General features: G+C 36.0%; 1 non-coding gene across 1 annotated transcript; it reads right to left on the minus strand.

The window, feature by feature from the left end:
- Window positions 1-798: 798 nt before the first annotated feature.
- LOC145168043 (small nucleolar RNA R71) lies at window positions 799-905 on the minus strand. Its single transcript, XR_013741637.1, has one exon. It is a non-coding gene; the product is annotated as a small nucleolar RNA R71 (small nucleolar RNA).
- Between the last annotated feature and the right edge of the window lie 7,196 nt (window positions 906-8,101).

Genomic DNA, 8,101 nt, shown 5'->3' on the forward strand with positions numbered 1-8,101 from the left:
TGTTTAATTTAGTTGCTTCAACACGTGGTGGCAGCATTACCACATCGTGGTAAATGATCAGTATGACTTTTTAATTAATTTTTGTTCGTTTTTATGTTTTTATTTTTGTTTTTATTGTCGTAGTTTGTGATCCGTTCATCCAATACACCTTTGATACCACAACTTAAAGATCCAAAGTTAGCTTTTCGTAAAAAGATGGACAAGAACGTAGGAGAAACAAACACACCCAAGAAATCACCATTCAAGGAACTAAAATCGGTTTTTAGTAAGAAGAAGGGAAAACACGTAGGAGAATCAAGCAATTCCCCAAAGAACGAAGACACTTTAGAAGGCATTGAGTACAATCCCAGTAAAAAGGAGACTGGTTACGAAACATACGAAAGTAGTGAACCCGAAAGTGAGCAAGGAAACAACTTGGCGGACATTGCCGACGTTTCGATTAAAACATACAAGAAGAAAATTCGAGAGGACACAGACCCAAGTTTAGTGCGACCCACAATTCCCGCTACCACAACATTCGAGCTTAAGGGACATATTCTTTCCGCGCTTAAGGATGTTCCATTTTCCGGGAAAGATCATGAGGATGCTTACAAACACCTCGATGAAGTAAATGACATCGCTGATTACTTCAACATTCAAAATGTTCCACACGAGATGGTGTTATTGAGAATGCTTCCAGTCACTTTTAAAGGAGCTGCTAAAGATTGGTTAAAGGCACTTCCACCCGGTGCAGTTAATACATGGGCACAAATATGTTATCAATTCTTAAAGCAATTATACCCACCATCAAAAGTGTCAAAACTCAAGAATGCAATAGCTAACTTTGAGCAACAACCAGGGGAGTCACTTTACGAATCATGGGAGTGCTACAAGGGATTACTTATAAATTGCCCCTAATATAATATTAATATGAAACAAGAAGTCTCAATCTTCCATGATGGGGTAAATATGATGACGAGGCAACTCCTTGATTCTCAAGGACCTTTAACGAAGAAAAATCTCGTTGAAATTAAGGAGTTAATTGAAGAGTTTTTTAAGCATTCGTGTGAGTATCACAACCCTGAAAATGATGGAGCTAAGGGAATTGGGAATGGCACTTCAGAAGACATGGCGACTATGTTGGTTATGTTAAATAATATGGACCGAATAATAACAAAGATGGATCAATCCGTACATGCTATACGTGTGGGTTGTGAAAAATGCAATGGTCCACATTTGATAAAATATTGCCCTTTGGACGAAAACGGGAATAAGAAAGATTAACTATGCTACTCAAGTGGAGAACGCTACGATGAAGATTGGAGGAAGCCAAAGAAAGAATGGTTTCCATACGATGAATACAAAAAGCAAAAAGATGAGAAATATAGGCAAACAAGTCGATGCTTCTACCAAAAAGAGCAACCACAACCTGGAAAGAAAGCTGATTTTGAGTCCATGCTTACTAGATGTATGGAGGCTTCGGAGAAACGTCATGATGAAACCAATGCGACAATAAGAGACCAACAAGCTCTAATGAGAGATCAACAAACTTTACTTAGAATCATCAAGAATCAATCCATAACATTGAAGCTCAACATGGTGAATTAATTACATTGATTAATGAACGATTACCACCACAAATCCCCCCTAAAAAGCCACAACCGCATGTCATGGCCATCGACACTGAAGAAGACACTATTTATGAGTTCTTAGAAGCCTTAGAAGAATAGCCCAAGCAACCCGGACCACAGCCAAGGAAGTCAAAAGTCTAAGAGAAAAAGGTTCTTGAAACACCATTCTTACGACGTGAGGATTCACACCTCACGACGTGGGCCTGGTCTGAACATAAAAATCATTCTTGCGGTCAAGCTTTTCATCCTCCTCTACTGGTCCCTTCTCGAGCCAAATTTCACCCACTGGAGAAAAAGCATATGAAATTTATGAAGCAACTTAAGGGTATTCCGATTGATACTCCTTTTATTGAATCCTTGGCATAAGTACCCGAATATGCCAAATTGCTTCAAGATTTACTCAACACTCGCCAACAACTAGAGAAGACTTCCAAGGTTGTCCTTAGTGAGCAGAGTTCCATGGTGATTATGGGAGAAATACGAAAGAAGATGGGAGATCCTGGACGCCTTATTCTTCCATGTGAATTCGTAAATAATATGAAGACATTTGCTTTAGCCGATTCTGGAGCAAGCATAAATTTAATGCTTTATTCTTTCTATCAAAAGCTCGATCTTTCAGATTTGAAGACTACTTGAATGATAATTCATATGGCCAACCGTTCTGTGACTCATCCTAGAGGCATAGTTGAGGATATTTTGGTAACAATTGGAAAATTTATTTTTCCAATAGACTGTGTAGTACTTGACATGAAAGAGGATAAAAATGTCCCAATTATCCTTGGGGGTCCTTTGCTCAATACCACACGTGCTTTGGTGGATATACACAAGCTAAAACTCACATTGCGAGTAGGAAATGAAGAAATGACTTTTGGAGTGGAAGACGGATTCAAGAATGACTATTCTCAAAATGAAGTATTCAATATAGATGAAGAAAACTAGCTTCAAGAGTTGGTGAAATTAATGAAAGAAGAAATTCAATCAATTAGAGAAGTCAAGCATACTAATCCTAGAGATTCAATACCAATGGTTTTTGAAGTTTTTACATATAAAACTCCAAGTTCTTTAGTTAGTGAGGAGAGTAAAGAAAGTTTGGTGTTAAGTGATGAAGAAGAAGAAGTTACCCAAGTCTTAAACCACCGACTTTTGACAAGGAGAAAGTTGAAGCTAAGGAACTACAAGGAGAAGTAAGAGAAGGTCCTAAACTTGTTGTGAATAAAGCAGTTAAACGAAAGCTCGAAGGAGGTGATTCCAAATTGAAAAAGGAAAACTCTAAGAAGGCTTACTTAAGGAGAGTGTAAACATATAAGAAAATATGGAAGGAACAGAGGGTGCAATTGGTGATTGAAACTCCAAACGATTCAATGTAGGGTGACACGGAGTCCGACTCATGACTCCAACAGAAAGAAGCGCTTCTCGGGAGGCAACCCGAGTTCGGTTTGCATTTTTTGTGCATTTATAATTTTTGCATTTATATTTGACTTTTAGGGATAAATAATCATCAAAGTCATCTTAATTTTTTGAAAATATCAAGAATCAAGTGTGGGGTTTAAATTATAGAGTGGTAAAAATTTTTTAGAAAAAAATATAACTTTGGTTAAAAAACTTCGACACTACGGCATGGGATAAAATCCCACGACGTGGTAAAATAATTGTTCCCGTAATTCAGTCCTTTTCAACCTCACGACATTAGGATTAACCCTCACGACATGATACATAAAAATACAGGGGGGGGACCATACGATACGTAATCTCAAACAATTGTTTTTACTTCCATTTAATTAAACCCGCTCGTACGATCAACAAGGTTTTGGTCGACACACTTGCTTTTTTCACTGATTCCCTTCAAATTTTGCTCAATTTAGTGTTTAATCTTCGATTTTGGTAACATCTCCGCACCTTAAACTTATTAATTTTGATAATTTTCTAGTGTTTATAAGTTTGGGTTGTTCTTGAGGGTTAAATGTCGAAATTGGTACTGATTTCAATTATGTGTTGCCCGATTTTGAATTCTTGGACGACCAAACTCGGGACGTGGTCTTCGTGACCACGATGTGAGAACTGGGTTTACAACTCCTATCATTTTCCGCCTTTGATTTGGTCTATGGTTTTTGTTGTTGGGTTTGTTTGGTTGTTATTTTGCAGGTAATATGAGTCCGAGAGTAGCTCCTTCACAACAACAAAAGAATGTTTCAAGTTTGCACCCATTTATGAATTTCCCAACGATCTTCCACAAGAAATGTTGAACAACTACAAAAACAAGTTTGGTTGGCTTTATAATCATGAGTTTTCCATTTTGCCGAGCATTGATTGGAACAAGCTAAATGAAATTGGTATATTGGATAGACTGAACTAGTATCTGATGAAAACATTGTTTGACAATGGGGCATCTTTTACTTGTAACGAATGGAGGAGTTTGTTTTCAAGTAAGGAGTAGGTTTTCAAGGAGTTGAGTGTGGACTTTTTCTCCAAAATTTCTTTTGAGGTAAACACGGTTGATTCTTACTATGCATATGCCTAGGTTTTTCGTCTTGGTGGTCAATATCGTGAATGTAGCTTGGCCAAATTTTCTTGGAGAATGGGTTGGTATGAGCAACGAGAAACAATGACTTCCATTTTTGACAAGTTTTTACGATCAGCCGCACGGGATTTCTCTCAAGGCACAAATGGGTATGAATTTTGGGAGACAATTTCAAATGACGAGTTTTGTTCTGAGGTATCACAAGAAAGCAAAATCCGGTCTCCAATTCATCGTTTCATCCACCGCTTTGTGATATTTTCAATTAATCACAAAAAACATGGTGATAAATTCACTACTTTGAACTTGTTTTTTCATATGAAGCATTATCACATCAACCGTTTGCTGCAATATTCCTTACTTTTTAGCGCAATATTTGGCAACTAAGGCGGTCATGTGACGGGCGGGGAGCCCAAACGTGGGAGGGCATTTCTTAACCCGATTGGAAAATTCGTATGGAATGTTCATGCTAAGGGTGATGCGTACTTTAACATGCATCAATGTTACGGATCTTACTATGGGTTATTTGGAAACGATCAATGTAGTCGTTAATATGGGTACACATTGGAGCATTATGGGTGATGATGATGGGGAACAACTTGACCAACCTGAGTAGTAGTCGCATCCGCGAGGAAGGAGGAATGTGAGGGGGAGCGGTGAGAGTGGTCAACCGGTGCACCATAATGCACTAATGGGATGAGGACCTTTTCGTGATGAGGCGATGGCTGGGTATTTTGATCGGATGAGTTTAAGCATGAATTCTTAGGTGAAAAAATGGAAAACATGATTCAACATTTTAACATTAACCAACCACCCAATTTGGGAAACCAATATCCTATTTGCCCTTCGTGGAGCAAATATTTGTCGCGACAAGATGATGCTGAAGGACCAAGTGGAGCACGAGAGGACGATGATGATTATTGATCGTTTTCATTTCTAGTCATATTTTATTTTCTTTGTTATTTTTAGTGTGTTTTGTTTTTATTTTGTTTGTTTAGAACTTGTAACCAAATTGTGTGATGAATGTTTTTCTTCTTTCCACAATTTGTTTCTTTGTTGCAGATTTAGTAGGCTATCGTGAGCAAAAAATGAGAGAATAAAGATAAGATCGTACGAGTAAAGCCGTGTCATTTAGAATTATGAGTCGAAGCCAATCAATTTTAATAAGTATGGGGTTAATTTTGTGAGAGAAAAGAGACTAGAGAAGAGGAAAGAGTCAACAAAAATAGAGTCTTAAAAGGGTCTTAATGCATTTAGACATTTAGTTGCATTTCACTTGGATAGAAGATTGGTTGCACAAATGAATTCTATGAAGACCCAGTTCTCATGGCGTGAGCCTTCACTCCTCATGTTGTGAGCTTGATGTCATTAGATTTAGAATTCGATTTATTACGACATCACGACGTGATTCCTATTACCACATCGTGAGCAGTCCAAAATGGCATTTATCTACTCTTCCAACTTTGCAGTGTCGTGTATGCTTCCCCACATTGAGATGTTATGCTTTGAAGATCCTATGCACCATACTTGTTGAAGATGCAAGTTTCTGATTCACATTTTTTCAGCACATTCACATGTCTTAGAAGATCTAAGTTCCAGTCACATACTGAAGATGTTCCAGTTTTCCACACGTTCAGAAATTAATCTCGTCATTACTACCCCAGGAGGAGTCCGTTCCTTTTTCCCCCTTTCATTGCTTTTTAAATTATTTTATGCATACAATGAGGGTGTTGTATTTAATAAGTGTGGAGTAGGGGGTCGAAAAAGTAAATTGCTAGAAAATTTAAAATTTACAAAATTTTAAATAGATTGGGAATAATAATCTAAAAATTAAATCTAGTGATAATTTAAAAACTTAAGTTCCTAGTGTTGCGTGGGATGATCCAATGCGTGCTCAAATGTTTAGTTGAGCCAACATATGTTATAGTATATTTGTGGCTTCCTAAGTTTTAGTGAAAAGTTATGAGATATGAAAGATAATCTGGTCGTTTATATGGCATAACAAGTTTTTGCAGCCTACACCTGAAATCTATCCAGGAGAGCTTATGTAGTCATTGCACTTAGACTAATACCTCTAACCAATAAAGGTTAATGTTAAGCCCCCTTTCTTAAGCATGTATGATTTGAGCGAAAAAAGTGAGTTATATAAAAAAAGAGAGAAAATTACCAAAAAGTTGTAAGAATTTTGGAGCTTTCAAAGTATGAAGATCAAAAGATCAAAAATCATGAAGAATCAAAAAGTTGAAGATACCAAAAATAAAACAATAAAGGTGGTTACTTCAAAGAAATCAAAGATCAATTATTCTAAGAAGTAAAGAATTCCAAAGAGCTCCATTGTGGTATCAAAAGTTGTAATTTTTCTAGATTATGAATGCTTGGGTAGCTTAACTAAAAATACCTTGAGGTTAAGAAAGATTTTTGAGGATGGATTCGGAGGGTTGTAGAAATGAGTGTTGTATAATCTAAGGGGTAAAGGTTCACAAGGATTGCGAGTATTTAGGATTGGGAAGTTGTTAGGATCTTAAACAAAATATACGCATTGAGGTCTTGGTATAATGGCTGAGTTCAAATTGGATTGTCATATGTGATGTTGGTGATAAAAGTTTGACTTAAAATAAGTTAGTTTTTCTTAAGGGCAAGCAAAGGATAATTGTGGGGTATTTGATATTACCATATTTATACACATTTTAGGCAATATTTTAATACAAGTTTATTAATAATTTGGTTAAATGCAAAGATATATGATACTTATGAGATTAAATTGAATTTTGTAGCCAAAATAAACACTCTTGAAGATAAAGGACCATAATTGACGAGAATTGGAACTTTGGAGGATTGAAGGTTAAAAGAAGGAAATTCCTGATGAAAAGCCGATCTCACGACGTGAGGGGTCAAAGCTCACGCCGTGAGTATCAGATTCTAGAAGATTAACATACGGGAAGGCGAAATCCGTGTTGAATACGGATAACTACCCAACTCACGACGTGAGCAACGTATTTCCAAAACTATAAATACTCATTCACTTTTACGATTTAAAGAGGTTGGCTGAGACATATTCAGGAGAGATAACCAAGTTTGAAGGTTAGAAAAGTGCGAAAAACATTTGTTTGAAGGAGAATTTCTTGAAGATAGAGAGATTGAAGAACATATTCGTTACATTGGTTTGGTACACTTTAATCATGTCGATTTTAATTGGATTTGTGTTTGTATTTTTAGACATGAGTAGCTTAATTTAGATGCTTCCGTTTACCTAGATGAAGCTTTAACTCTATGGCTTAGTTTATCAAATTATGGATTTTAATAGTTGGTTTTGAGCTTGTGTTTGATTATCTTTACCTAGAATGTTAATATTAGATACTTAGATTACTTGAATTCAGGTTCTATGTAGCTTAGTGACCATTAAATTACATGAACTTGTTACCTAGTAGTTTCGTGACTATTAAATTGCTAGATCTAGGATCGACCAAATCTTAGATAATCGATCAAAGTAATTAATTTAGTTGTACTGGATAACATAAATTATGACCAAAAATGTGTTTATTTAGATAAATCTTACATAGCTTATTTTATCCTATAACTGATTCTGTGTTTGCTAGTGTATGACCATGCATAATTTTACATGAATTAGTGAAAACATTAGTAAATTTGGACTTAAAGTGCTAATAACGTAATATTTGATAACCAACTGTATTAATCCATAATTAGCAGCTAACCATAGATGATAAGTGGATTCAAACTAAACGAAAGTGTTTTTAGTAATTGATTGAAATCGTTAGTTAAGAGTTAAGTTTGTCTGAACTTGCAAAATCAGATAAAAACTAAATTAACATTAGCTTAATTTAGGTTAATTTAGTAGTAATTAGGTTAGTAAATTAAATCTGTTTCCTGTGATCGATACCCGACTTACTGAAACTATTCTATAATCTGACTAGGTACACTGCCTAGGTGCATTCTAGCTAGTTAAGTTCGTTTGGTT

This window comes from Lactuca virosa, chromosome 3 (genome assembly GCF_052849685.1).
Source record: "Lactuca virosa cultivar CGN04683 chromosome 3, Lactuca_virosa_CGN04683_v6, whole genome shotgun sequence".
NCBI classification, from domain to species: Eukaryota; Viridiplantae; Streptophyta; class Magnoliopsida; order Asterales; family Asteraceae; genus Lactuca; species Lactuca virosa.